General features: G+C 48.5%; 1 long non-coding RNA gene across 1 annotated transcript; it reads left to right on the top strand.

Annotated features, from left to right (window-relative positions):
• The first annotated feature begins 282 nt into the window (after nt 1-282).
• On the top strand, nt 283-4,737 carry LOC132533043 (uncharacterized). The gene is made up of 3 exons (XR_009544928.1): nt 283-398; nt 3,869-3,972; nt 4,463-4,737. It is a non-coding gene; the product is annotated as an uncharacterized LOC132533043 (long non-coding RNA).
• Nucleotides 4,738-14,453: the final 9,716 nt, after the last annotated feature.

Below are 14,453 nucleotides of genomic sequence, written 5' to 3'. Positions count from 1 at the left end.
AAAGAGTGTACCTTTAGCCTCTGCATATTGAGACTCTAGCATAAGCTTCAGATACACTGCGTTACATTTGCCACAGACATCGTATTCCCGTGAGCAAATTGAAAGCATTTCAAAGAAAAATTAATTACTTAAAATGCATTACATTAAAAAATCCATGGCCTCTCCTGCAAGAAAGTTTCATTGATCTTTCCAACTCTCTTTAAAACTATCACATGGTTCAATTTGCAGTTCAAGCCGGAACAAAAAAGTTGCTGAAGAAGTGAGTGTCTGGTCAGCGGAGACGAGCTCCAGCTGATCTCTGTCCTGCGTCTTCCACAGCCATCTCCAGTGTGTCCACAGCAAGCACTGCAGAACATCTTCATTCAGGACTGCAGCAGCAGAAAGGGATCACGGAAAAGGTCATTTATATTTGCTCTGTATCTCTGTTGGGTTTGCAAAAGTAATTTCTTTCTTTCTTTTTTTCCTCTATACTTCCATGATGAGCTATTTACTGCCTTGTTTTCTCTAGTCCTTTTTTTGTTTATTACTATTTACTCAAAAGTATAGTGACTTTACCATGACGACAAACCCACAAATCCTGGGAGGCCCCTGAGTGAGCCCACAAAATTTGTGAACACTGTGGCAGGCTCATCCTGGCTGCGTCTCCATCTGTCAAGCATGTCCGCACCTCCCTGGGGAAACAGGGTATAAACAGGGTATAAAGCTAGTGGAGACAGACTCAGGATGGAGAGGGGCAGAGCCCCGGGAGGAGATGGACTTGCGGTGTCCTGTGCTGGGGGGTCGAGTGAGATGGGAGAACCAGAGGCAGCTGGCTGTCAGGGGGCCTGGGGACCTGCAGCGAAGGGGATTTACACTTCCTCTCCAGCCTGGAGCTCCCAGGACACCCAGGGCTCTGACTCTGACTTCCTTCCCTTCCCTTCCCTTCCCTTCCCTTCCCTTCCCTTCCCTTCCCTTCCCTTCCCTTCCCTTCCCTTCCCTTCCCTTCCCTTCCCTTCCCTTGCCTCCCCTCCCCTCCCTCCCCTCCCCTCCCCTTCTCCTCTCCTCTCCTCTCCTCTCTTCTTCCCGTCCCTTGCCTCCCCTCCCCTCCCTCCCCTCCCTTCCCCTTCTCCTCTCCTCTCCTCTCTTCTTCCCTTCCCTCCCCTCCTCTCCCCTCCCCTCCCGTCCCCTCCCCTCCCCTCCTCTTCCTCTCCTCTCCTCTCCTCTCTTCTTCCCTTCCCTTCCCTTCCCTTCCCTTCCCTTCCCTTCCCTTCCCTTCCCTTCCCTTCCCTTCCCTCCCCTCCCCTCCTCTCCCCTCCCCTCCCCTCCCCTCCCCTTCTCCTCTCCTCTCCTTTCATTTCTTTTCTTTTCCTTTTTCTTTTTCTTTCCCTTTCCCATTCCCTTTCTCCCTCCCCTCCCCTCCCCTGCCCTCCCCTCCCCAAGTATGATGCTGTGACAGCACCAAGAAGTAAGTCCCCTGTGTCCAGGGCAGTTAGTGCCCGTGAAAGTCTGCGCAGGACTCCTCAGCAGAGCCCGGCTTTCACAGAAGGTCCAGGCCTGGGTCTCTTTGGGCGGTGACTTTGTTTCCTTTGGGCAGTGACATTAGAACCAACAGGAAGGTAGACGCACCACAGGCGTGTCTGCAGAGTCTGCAGAGCCCTGCCATCAGTTTTTCTAGCTTGAACAAGTGTCTCTGTGCTCTCCTGAAACGTGATGAAAGAACACATGCCCACACTCAGAAGAGAAAGGGGGATTTTGGGGGGGCAGTAGTTTTTCTAATAAGGTAATTTCCCGGGATCAGATGTCTGAAAAGTGAGTGGTGGTCCTCAGGGACCTTCTGCTGAAGTGGAGTTTTTGGACTTGTGATTCAACTTAAAAGTCTGAGCTAAGCCAAATGTGTGGCTCTGGAGTTCACTCAATTACTTCCTCTGCCTTCCTTGTTTCTCTGTCGGTAATAATTTGATTGCAACTCAGCTCCCTAATTGAGCAACACACAAATATGTATTCGGAATAGATTTCTGACCACCAAAACATCTTCTCCCTGGAAAAGCAGACTCTGCGCGTCTCATTAGGCACAGGTATCACTCCGATTTGTTTGACTGAAAAAATAGCAACAAGGAAATCCAGTAAAACCTCTACTGTTTCTGGGGGGAAGCGCACTGCAGACTGGGGGGAGGGGAGGAGGGGAGGGGGGCAGAGGGAGGGGGTGGGGGGAGGAGGGGAGAAGGGGAGGAAGAGAAGGGGAGAAGGGGAGGAGGGGACGGGGGAGAAGGGGAGGGGGGACAGGGGGCGGAGGGAGGGGAGGGGGGAAGAGGGGAGAAGGGGAGGAAGGGAAGGGGGAGAAGGGGAGGGGGGAGGAGGGGAGGAAGGGAAGGGGGAGAAGGGGAGGAGGGCACAGGGGCCAGAGGGAGGGGGGAATAGGGGAGGGAAGGAGGGGGGAGGGGAGAAGGGGAGGAAGGGAAGGGGGAGGAGGGGAGGAGGGGAGGAGGAGGGAGGGTTAATAATGTTCATTAGCTAGTCACAGCTCCCCTCACCAACACAACTCAGCTCCCATTACCACCCTCTCCAAGACACCAGAGAAAAATAAGGGGTGCAATAAGAGAAAAAAAGCTTCAGTCTGTACATGTCGAAACTTGGCTACAGTTTTATTATTTCGCTAAGTTTCGGCATTCTCCCTTGTGGCTGCTGTTCCGTGTGGAGGCGCAGATCCAGTTACTGAATTGTCTCAGCTCTCCCCTCAGCCAAATGGCACTGAAATGGACTTAATTGTCCCACTGGAGGTAGACCCCTGAGACTATTAGTGTCATTTAAAAGGCTAAATGTATCATAAAACCTGTCTTTAACAGAATAAAATTGTACAGACCAACACAATTTTAGTTAATGTTTTCCACATTTCTTGAAATGAAAGAGAAGAGAGAAATCAAAGAAGGGAGGAAGAAAGAGAAAGGGAGAAAGGGGAAGGAAAGGAAAGAAAGAAAGAGGCCAGAGAGAGAGAAAGAAAGATCAGAAAGTGTACCAGCTCAGTAATTCTTACACAGGTAATTCTGTGGACCACCAAACACCTTTTTAAAAAATAAAAGGACTTTGTAGGAAGGTATTTCAAAGGTAGATTGAAACCACTGTAGTTCTGCCGGGTTAAGTGGAGCCTATTATTGCCATTTTTTCCTCAGGGTAGACTTCAGCAAAATGAAGAGATTCGGAAGGTCTCCTTGCACTGTGTGCTTTCAAGATGGGAGTGAACTCTGCATCTGCTCTCAGGGATGCTTTACTTTCACTTGATTTGGGAGCCTGGAGACAATGCTTCCCAAGGTATTTTGCTTATTGTCACCTGTGCTTTACCCGCTGCAGGTGTGCCCAGCCCCTTCCAGGGAACAGTGGTGCCGCCCTCCTCCGCAGCCTGGACACGGGAGACAGGGCTGCCAGCATTGCCTCAGGGATAAAAAGACATTTGTTTGCTCTAAAGGAGTTGAGGGCATAATGGGGGCAGGGGGCTAGGAGTGGGCAAATGGTGAGTCAGACCTCAACTGAAAAAGCCAGTCTTTCTATTTATCTATCTCACCTTTCCACGGGATCAACTCTCAAGAAAGAAAGCTACTTGGGAGACGTTTTGTGAAGGCGACTGTTACTTTAGACATCTTGTTGCTATGGAGATACAAGAGGCATCTCAGTCTTAACCGGCTTCTCCCGGCCTGATCTCACCTGCCCACAGTCCAGTCTGATCCTGCAGGAAATGCCACACATGACCCAACTCTGTCAGTATTGCCTCACTCTTCTGGAAAGCTCTGAATCCGGATATAATGACCCATTTTCTAGGGGCTTTTCCCGCCATGCAAAAGGTCTAGATTTTCGGGCTATACTGCTGCTACCTATTAGCATGCCAACCTCCTTCCAGGGGGCTGCAGAGACGATGGTGAGGTCGGCACCACTCCATGTTCAAAGGAGCGAGCAGCTTGCAGGTGTCCGGAACCCAGGGGCCTGGTGGCAGACGTCTGTGAGGTACCGGACACTCAGTGGCCCTGCACCCAGTGGGAGAGAAGCCCTGTCCAGGGAGCAGCCTGGGGCTTGGGCGATGCCCGGTGCTCAGTGTGTGTCTGTCCCTGGGGAGGCATGACGGACCCCCCCCACCACCTGGAGTGGGGGCAGGTGGGACCCGAGTACACCGGTGGCACCCCTGCTCGGCCCGTTGCCGGGGGCCAAGGCCTTAGCTAAGTCTCTCATATAGAAAGTTACAAAACATCCTGAAAGTAGCCCGTAAAAACATTTATAGGTAGAGCGGACCTTCCGACCCTTGGAACTGAGATGACCGTCCAGCTGTTTGGAAGCTCGCTCCCCCACCTCCCTCCCCCACTACCTTAGCAGAACTTCCTCCTTGCTTGTGCTTACATTGCGGCTGCAAAATAAGATTCTTAGAGCTTGATCAGACCTCCTGTCTTGCTCTCGTTCTTCGTGCCTCTTGTCTCCTTCATTCTCTCGCCCCCTACCCTAGGTCTCCGTTGACAGACCCCGCAGGCCGGGGCAGCCCGTGCCATCCCTGAGCCAGCTTTCCGGGAGCGACCACAGAATGCCTCCGGGCACCCCAGGGCAGTCAGGGGGTCTCCCTGTCATATGCCACTTTACTCCTAATGAAAAAAAAGAAGGAAAGACACAGGAAACAGAAATGCTATACAGGTGTGGTCCGGGAGGTGGCGCAGTGGATACAGCATTGGACTCTCAAGCATGAGGTCCTGAGTTTGATCCCCGGCAACACATGTACCAGGGCGATGTCTGCTTCTTTCTCTCTCTCCTCCTGTCTTTATAATAAATAAATTAAAGATATTTTTTTAAAAAAAGAGATGTTATACAGGTACCAACAAGTGTATTTGCTGTAAACCATTAGTCCCCCAATAAAAAGACGAAAGACACAGAGGAAGAAGAGGCCCTTGAGTGCTGCCCCCACCTGTGACCCCCAGGGCACTCCTGTGCTGTTGCCCAGGGCTCAGTTGGCAGCAGGTGTGCTCCCCTGCCCGTCAGCCCCTGGGCTTTTTAAACAGGAATCTTTTGGTGCAGTTTGAGATGTCATTTATCACCTTTTCATTCCATTTATGTTTCTAAAAATGAATATCTACTTAGTGTTGTCTTAAGTTTGCATATAATATGAATACAACAAAGGATAGGACAGGGTAGAGAGCATAGTGGTTATGCAATGAGATGCTCTAGTCTGAGGCTCCAAAGTCCCAGGCTCAATCCCTTTGCACCGTCATCAGCCAGAGTCAAGCAGGGCTCTGGTAAAAGAAAAGGAAAGAAAAGAAAAGAAAAGACATGTTGAGGGAAGATGACCACAGGGCTCTAAACCGACTTAATTAGGAGCCAGAGAGAGAAGAGGAAAAAAGGAGGGTCATTCAGAAACAGGGACAGGTGGAGGTGTGACTTAGAGAGGACGAGAAGGCAGGACCATGGGGAAAAAAGGGGTAGATGATAGACAGATAGATAGATAGATAGATAGATAGATAGATAGATAGATAGATAGATAGATACACACACAGACAGAAATAATAGTCAACTCACGTCTGTGAGCTTGGGAGAAGCACTGTAGTTTCCAGTGGAGGGAATGGGGACACAGAGCTCTGGGGGTGGGACCCCCGTTATTTGTAATTTTGTAAATCACATACACAAAGGCCCCACTCCCATCTGAGCCTGCTGGACTCGGAGCATTTTTACCACACAGCGTGTCTGACTTCCTGGTGCTGCACAGGGAAGTTTTAAAGCAGGCCTCCCCCCACGCCAACCCCTGGATTCAAACGTCATCTTGTCGGTTGCTTGCTATTATCCAGGGAACGTGTCTTTTGAATTGTAGGATTTAAATATATAGTGCTCCAGAATTAAGTCACTCTCCGACCGTTAGGGGAAAAAAAACCCCACCAAATTCCGCTACTCCCTACACGCCTGTAAATTTTCCTTGATAGATATCATAGACGGCGTTTCTGGAAGCCTCCGCACGGCACGTAATAAATCCAGGGCTTCTCCCCTCTTATGGCTCTGGGTTATATTTAGACACAGCATGGGGACTGTTTCATTTTTATATTTTCATAAGCATGGCGTGTAAATGGTATTTATTGGATGCAGGGAAAATGAAGGCAGGAAAGAGGAAAGGAAGCAGGGAGGAGAGAGGGAGGGAGTGGATGGGGGGAGGAGTGAGGGAGGGGGTGGACAGGGGAGGGAGGAACAGAGGATGAATTTGCCTTTTTTGTTTTTGTTTTCCTCATTATAGATCATATATGAGCTGTCTTCTCTTGGTTTCTTTTCTTCTTTCTTTATTTTTGCCTCCAGGGTTATGGCTGGGGCTCAGTGCCTGCACTGCAAATCCCCTGCTCCTAGAGGCCATTTCTTTTCCCCATTTTTGTTACCCTTGATGCTCTTGTTGTTGTTGTTATTGTTGTCATTGCTGTTGTTGTTGGATAGGACAGAGAGAAATGGAGAGAGGAGGGGAAGACAGAGAGAGGGAGAGAAAGACAAACACCTGCAGACCTGCTTCACCGCCTGTGAAGCGACTCCCCTGCAGGTGGGGAGCCGGGGGCTCGAACCGGGATCCTTACTCTGGTCCTTGTGCTTCACGTCATGTGTGCTTAGCCAGCTGCACTACCACCCGGCTCCCTCTCTCTCTCTCTCTTTTAAATATCTTTTATTATTGTTATTTATTTATTGGATAGAGACAGCCAGAAATTGAGAGGGAGGAGGAGACAGAGAGGGAGAGAGACAGAGAGACTCCTGCAGCCCTGCTTCACCACTCGTGAAGCTTTCCCCCTGCAGGTGGGGAGCGGGGGATTCCAACCTGGGTCCTTGTACATTGTAACATGTGCACTCAACCAGGTGCACCACCACCTGGCCCCAGCTCTCCTTTTTTATTTAGTAATTTTTATTTGTTCTTAATTGTTTGTTACAAGATGATAGATTACAGTGTATAGCACCTCCCCGTACTCACACCAGAGTTCTGTGTCCCGACCCTCCCATGTCCCAAAGAGAACCAGCAGAGTTCTTATAAGTCTCACAGTTTGCTGGCTTCTGTTTTGTTTGAATTTGCTTTTTGGAAAGTTCATGTAAATTAAATTTCTATATTACACATATGAATGAAGTCATCTGGCAGCCGTCTTTCATCTTTACTTATGTCCCTAAGCAGCATCACCTCCAGTTCCATCCAGCTTGTCCCCAAGGACACACTCTCATCTGTTTTGACGGCAGAGTAGTATTCCACGGAGTCTGGATCCCGTGACTCCTCCATCCCGTCATCTGTGGGTGGGCGTCTGGGCTGCGCCCCCTCTCTGGCTGCTGTGGACAGAGCGGCTGTGGACACGGGGGGCAGTGTCCCTTCTAGTGAGAGTCTGAGCGTCCACTGGCTAAGTGCCGAGAGTGGTGCTGCTGTGCCACGAGGTGACTCCGTGCTTATTTGTTTGAGGTCTGTCCACTCAGCCTCCAGAGGGGCTGCCCCCGTCTGTGTCCCCCCAGCAGTGGGGCAGAGCCCCTTCTCTCCACACGCTGCCCAGCACCTGTCACTTCCTGTCTGGGGATGGAGGCCCTTCTCCCGGGGGTGAGGTGGCGTCTCAGTGCCAAACATGTTACTATCTGGGGCTCCTACAGAGATCTTGTCACCAAGTCCAGAAGACGACGTTGTTTGTCTGTGTTGAAGCTGATGAAGAAAATGGCCTTGTCTGCCTGCCACGTGGAGTGAGATCATTACTTACAGATGGCTGGGGGGGGGGGTGGATAAGAGAAAGAGAGAGAGGGAGAGAAAGACAGAGAGACAAAGACAGAGAGAGGAAAGCCAGTCAAGTGGTGGTGCACCTGGTTGAAGACACATGTTACAATGCGCAAGGACCAAGGTTCAAACCCTCAGTCCTAACCGACAGGGTGAAAGCTTTGCATGTTGTTGAAGCAGGGATGCGGGTCTCTCTCTCTCTTTTTCTTTCTTTCTGTCTCCCCCTTGCCTCTCAATTTCTGGCTTTCTCTATCCAATAAATAAATGAAAAGATAATTAAATAAATTAAAAAAATATAAAGGGAGCGACAGAGAGAGGAAAAGAAATGGAGAAAAAGAGGGAGAGAGACAGAGAGAGGGAAAGAGATGGAAAAAGATAGAGAAGGAGAGAGAGACAGAGAAGGGGAAAGAGATAGAGCAGGAGAGAGAGAGAAGGGGAGAGAGAGAGGGAGAGAGGGGAGAAAGAGAGAGAGAGAGAGAGAGGAGAGAGAGAGAGAGGGAGCGAGCCAGCCCAGAGCACCACAGAGGCTCGCCCCATGCAGCAAGGTCAGACTCAGGGCCACATGCACAGCAGAGGGGCGGCAGCCAAGCAAACCATCGTCCTGCTCACACCCAGAAGCCAGCGAGACCTCAGAGACGCCGGGGTGATCACGCCTGTGGCTGTAGTGTGTGCACAGAACCATTCTTCTCCCTCTCCTGGAAGGATTCAATTTGCTGAATTCCCTCGTGCCTCCTGATGTCTGCAGCTGGACCGGGGAGCTGGGAAGCCTTGCTTCTCTTTGTGGCCTTCTGATATGCAGGGGTGCCTTTGAGTGAGCTGGTGTCATAGCGGCTTTTGTTGAAATAGCTTCTGAGAGGAATCGCTGTCACAAGCTAGCACTAGTGCCAGATGAGACGTCAAGCCATCTCCTTCCTCCAAGGATGCTTCCCGGCTTGTCAGAGAAGCTCATCCCACAGGGCACAGCCCACGTGCACGACCTGCTTCCCGTGAGGCCTCCACGGGCTGGCGTCTGTGTCCCGCCAATTAAAACGTGACCACACACGAGACAGGGTAGCATATTCTTGCTTCAAAGACTGAAATTTAGCCTTCAAAAAGGCTGATGCTTTAGAGGGCATACTGGAATTTTAAACTTCAATGTTAACATTATTTTGTTACTTTCATTCTGATCCAATCAATATTTTCTTTGATTCTAAAAAGATTAACCATATTCTCTCTTTTCACTATAAAAACACAAGTGTAGAGAAAAAACTGGATGTATATATTAAAAAGCTATTAAAAATTTTTTTCTTTTAAGATGGAAACACCAACAAGTTCATAGGATAAGAGGGGTACAACTCCACACAATTCCCACCACCCAATCTCCATATCCCATCCCCTCCCCTGATAGCTTTCCCATTCTCTATCCCTTTGAGAGTATGGACCCAGGGTCATTGTGGGGTGCAGAAGGTGGAAGGTCTGGCTTCTGTAATTGCTTTCCCGCTGAACATGGGTGTTGGCAGGTCAATTTTTAAAAAGTTGCATGAGGAGAGCCTGCTGAAGTCATTCTGTGTTTACTGGATCTTCTCCCCATTTCATCTGTTACTTAGTTGTAGCTCTCTTTTCTCAGTTGTTTTGTAACTCAGTTAATACATCAGACAGTGAATCCTAGTCGCTATCTAACACCCTCCAGGCCCTCCTAGCTCTTTCTTTCTCTCATGACTCATTATGTAAACACATCTGAAAAACTAAAAAGAACTTGATAGAATAAAACAGAATGGATACATCTTTATCGCAGGGAACTTGAAAGACCAGAGCAGTGACCACAGAGCAAGTCCTGTAGTGGTGCCGTCACTTGACCCAGCTGTCAGCACTGTGAGCAGTCGTGATGCCTCTACCGAATCCGGCATTTTCGTTCATTATGTGTATTTAGTTTGCCACCAGTATTATCGAGGAGGCTTGGTGCCAGCACTGCAAATCCACTGCTCCCAGGAGGAGTCATTTTACTCGACTTTTATTAGGTAGCACAGAGAGAAATTGAGAGGGGATGGGAGGGAAAATAGAGAAGGAGAGAGACAGACAGATGTCTGCAGCCCTGTATCACCACTTGTGAAGATTTCTCCCCGCAGGTGGGGACCAGGAGCTTGGAACCAGGTCCCTGCTCACTGCAGTGTGCGTGCTTAACCAGCTACACTACCGCCTGGCCCCTTTTGGCTACTTTTAAAATTTATTTGGAAGGTGTCTCTCTGTCTCTCTATCCTCCCCTCCTCTCTCAATTTCTCTCTGTCCTATCCAGTAAGATGGAAGAAATGGCTTCCAGGAGCAGTGGACTTGTTGTTGGCACCAACCTCCAGGGATAGCCCTAAAGTCCAAAATAAATAAACAAACAGACACATAAAGAAATAACAAGGATCAGGAGAGAGAAATGCCTTCGCTCTGGGGCTGTGAGAGGGCCTAGCATTCCAGGGAGGCTGTGTAGGCCCTGCACCCTGGAGTGTGTGTAGCTTTCAACAAGTCACTCGGTGCTGTGGAGAGCCTTCAGAGGTTCAAAGAATCCCAGATGTGTTTCATGTAGTTCACGTCCATGATTCCCAATGAAATTGCACACTCCTCAAAACAAACAAACAAACAAAAACACAAACAAACAGAAAACCCAACATTTTAAGGAAAACGATTGGATGCCAAGACTCAGGTCCCAGTAAGGGAGAGGACATCACCAGAGACAGGAAGTGGGCGGGAGACACGGTCTGAACCCAGGCTCACAGCAGCTCCTGGGCCTGGGAGCTCTTGGTAGCGTGGATTTACTGGCTTCACTGCATGGAGGTTTGCAGCTGTCCTGAAATACAGTCTGGACTGTTGAAGCTGAGCTGGCATCTCAAGCGTCTGTATTTCTGAAGGATAAATCTCAGTGCAATGTGACAAGACACTTGATGTTTTATGAGTTGTTTTACCTTGCAACTCTCAATTACTTGACTGATTACTAAGGAAGGTATGTGTATTTATTCTCTCTCTCTTTCTCTCTCTCAATCTCTCTCTCAATCTCTCTCTCTCAATCTCTCTCTCTCTCTCTCTCTCTCTCTCTCTCTCTCTCTCTCTCTCCTTTCTTGCCACCAGGGTTATTGCTGGGGCTTGATACCAGCACTACAAATTCATGGCTCCTGGAAGATATTTATTTCCTTTCTACTTTATTTTTATTTGACAAAACAAAGAAATTGAGAGGGAGAGGGGAGATAGATTTAAAGAGAGACATCAGCAGACCTGTTTCACCGCTCATGAAGTGTCTTCCCTCCCTGCAGGTGGGGAGCAGGGGCTTGAACCTGGATCCCTGGGCATGCTGATGTGTGTGCTTAACCAGATGTGCCAGTGCCCAGCCCCTTGTACTTCTTACCTTTAAAAAAACCTAGTCTTTTTTTCTTTTTTCTGAAAACACTAGGATTGTACACTTGTTATCCCCTGAGTTAAAATCCACTACTTGCAGCCTGTTACAGCCAAATGAGTTATTAACCCAACTGAACCCCCTGAAAAGGAAGATGAGAAAAAAATTAAAAGGTTGATTTCATGACTTCTTTCCCCGCCGACTTTGAGGAATGTGACGGGTTATTCTACAAAGTTAGGGCCTCCTTTATACCTCGGTTGTTTATTCCAGACCCAGCATTGTAACAACACAATGGGATTTATTTCTCTTCTTTGATTTTAGTTTATTTTATTTTAGACTTTCATCTGTCATTTTTTGGGCTGGTCCCCAGTTTGCCTTCCTTCTCACTAGTGTTTCAGCTTCATCTGTCTAATATCTTTCAGTCCTTCTCTCCCGCTTCCTCACGTAAATCAAGTTTTATTTCTGTCCCGGAAAGCCCTGTGGTAATTAAATAACGGTGTTTCTCCTAATATTTCTAGGAACACTTTATTATTTTATACTCGACATATTGGATGCTGTGAATTGAAATGGACTTCAAACAATTGCCAGCACTAACACTGGTCTCTCATTAGGTTATTTCCAAAGGACAGAGTGAAGCATATTCTGTTTGCTGATGCAGTCGGTGGGTGCGGTGGAAGCCGAGACTCTGCTTGTGTGTGTGTGAGGGGCCATACTACAAGGCACAGGAGCACGCAGGGCTATTCTTTTTTTTTTTTTTTTTTTTTTTATTTAAGACAGGAGACATTAAAAAAACCATAGAATGAGAGGGGTACAATTCCGCACAATTCCCATAACCCAATCTCCACATCCCACCCCCTCCCCTGATAGCTTTCCCATTCTCTATCTCTCTGGGAGCATGGACCCAGGGTCGTTGTGGGTTGCAGAAGGTGGAAGGTCTGGCTTCTGTAATTGCTTCCCTGCTGAACATGGGCGTTGACTGGTCGATCCATACTCTCAGTCTGCCTCTCTCTTTCCCTAGTGGGGCAGGGCTCTGGGGAATTGGATCTCCAGGACACATTGGTGGGGTCGTCTGTCCAGGGAAGTCTGGTCGGTATCTTGCTGGCATCCGGAACCTGGTGGCTGAAAAGAGAGTTAACATACAAAGCCAAACAAATTGTTGAACAATCATGGACCTAAAGACTGGAGTAGTGCAGATGAAGTGTTGGGGGGTATTCCCTGCAGGCTCTTGTGTACTTCTGCTTTCAGGTATATATTTTTCCCCTAGTTTATGGGCACGTGTGAACCTATGCTCTGTCTCAGGGGACCTGGACTATATCTAGGTTTGGGGACTTTAATGGGGAGTGGAACACCTGGAATGGAATTAGAGAATACTATGAAAGGAAAGGTCTCACCCGAGTGATGGAGCTGAAGGGTTGTCATTCCACACCTGAAGTCTCTGGACACAGTCTGAAGTGCAACATGCTGGGGTGGCACTCGTGTTGATTAGCATGCTGGGTTATTCTTCTGGTAGTAAACAGAAGCAGGAAACATGCCGCAAGAGTGGTCAGCGGCTTCAGAGGGGAGAGACTCTGCTTGTGTGTGTGTGTGAGGGGCAGTGCTCCAAGGCACAGGAGCATGCTGGGTTATTCTTACTGGTAGCAAACAGAAGCAGGAAGCATGCCGCAAGAGTGGTCAGCGGCTTCAGAGGGGAGAGCTGCCTGGAAATGGATAAAGTTCTCAAGAGAGGCCGCGCTTGACAGCCTCTGAGTACGGTGACCACGGCTTCATTTTTAACAGAAACCAGACGACCTAGAGCACTTGCAGGACTTGTGCCCAGGAGGACAGACATCCCATGCCGCCCTGTGCCGCCTTCCAGACTTTGACTCTCAAGGCCGCAGTAATAATCTCACAGATCATCGCAGTGAAGAAAGTGAGGGCGGAGGCGAACACAGAGGTAGAACCTTCTGTGAAAGGTCCTAGGTGGTGGGTGAGTGTTCTGTGGAGACCTTGCACAGGGAGACGAGAAACGGACCCTGTGTGTCAACCACAGCACTGCAAACTGTTGGCCACCCTCCCAAGGATGTTAAAGAAGAAAAATGTGTGTGTCCTCAGAAGTAAGAGGTCCTGCGTGCCTTCTTCATCTGCAGAGCAGCGCATAGGAACTCTAGTCTGGCTCTCCTGAGACTTGGGGTATTTGTGACGGCTGTCCTTTCTGTTCATGGGCAGTGACTGAACTGTAATGCTCCAATCATGAAATGACCTATTTAACTGCCAAGTCTCTCTCTCTCTCTCTCTCTCTCTCTCTAACTCTCAGCATTAGCATTCAACATCAGGAGAACAGTCTGAAGTATGCTCTTAATCTTGACTGATCCATATCAGCTTCTGTTCATGAAGACTAATCGGAAGTGTATTAGGGCTTTGAGATGTCTCTGTAGACTGTGTAGGAGTGATCAGCCCAGGCCCACAGGAAGACAAAAAACATGAATGAAGAAGGAAGCCAGGTGTCCCACAGAGCACATTAAGGTCCAGGTGACGTTTGCTTCCAGAAAACAGTCCCCAGAAACTCTTAACTTTATTCTTTTAGCTACAGCCATAAAGTCTATTTATTTTTAATTTGTTTACCTTGGTCATTAAAAGACTTACTGCGAGCAGTTAAATGGTTTTGAAATGTACTTTGTGAAGTCCGAATTCACACACAGATACTACTAATGTTTCTGCTGCAGCAATGAACATTCTTCTGTTAAACCTCTCACTCAGCTGCTGCATGATTCACAGACTGAGTGCTACTTTTACGTGTGTTACGAGTATAAGCTTTGACAAAGGGTTTTGCAGTACAATGTGTTTACACACAAATGGCATATAAAATAACCGACATATTCAAGACTCAAAATACAGTAACATGACAGCTGACATGTAGGAATTATTACTATTTTCATCAGCCTCCCCATTCTATTGAGCCCTAGTTGACATACAGCATCATGTAAGCTCAAACGTAAGATAAGATGTCTCGGGAGTAGGGTGGCAGCGCAGCGGGTTAAGCACAAGTGGCACCAACTTCAAGGACCGGCTTAAGGATCCCGGTTCGAGGCCCCGGCTCCCCACCTTCAGGGGAGTCGCTTCACAGGTGGTGAAGCAGGTCTGCAGGTGTCTGTCTTTCTCTCCCCCTCTCTGTCTTCCCCTCCTCTCTCCATTTCTCTCTGTCCTATCCAACAATGATGACATCAATAACAACAATAATAATAACTACAACAATAAAACAACAAGGGCAACAAAAGGGAAAATAGATAAATAAATATTTGAAAAGAAAAAGATAAGACGGCTCGTGGCATGTATAGGATGCAGAATGCACACTCCAAAGCGAGTCTAGGTCGCCTGCTACTACTTGGCTGTCGCCACTGTGAGTGGTTAAGAGCTCCT

The sequence above is a fragment of the Erinaceus europaeus genome, chromosome 15, assembly GCF_950295315.1.
Source record: "Erinaceus europaeus chromosome 15, mEriEur2.1, whole genome shotgun sequence".
NCBI classification, from domain to species: Eukaryota; Metazoa; Chordata; class Mammalia; order Eulipotyphla; family Erinaceidae; genus Erinaceus; species Erinaceus europaeus.
Note: the sequence above shows the minus strand (reverse complement) of the source record. Positions and strands in the feature narration are given on the sequence as shown.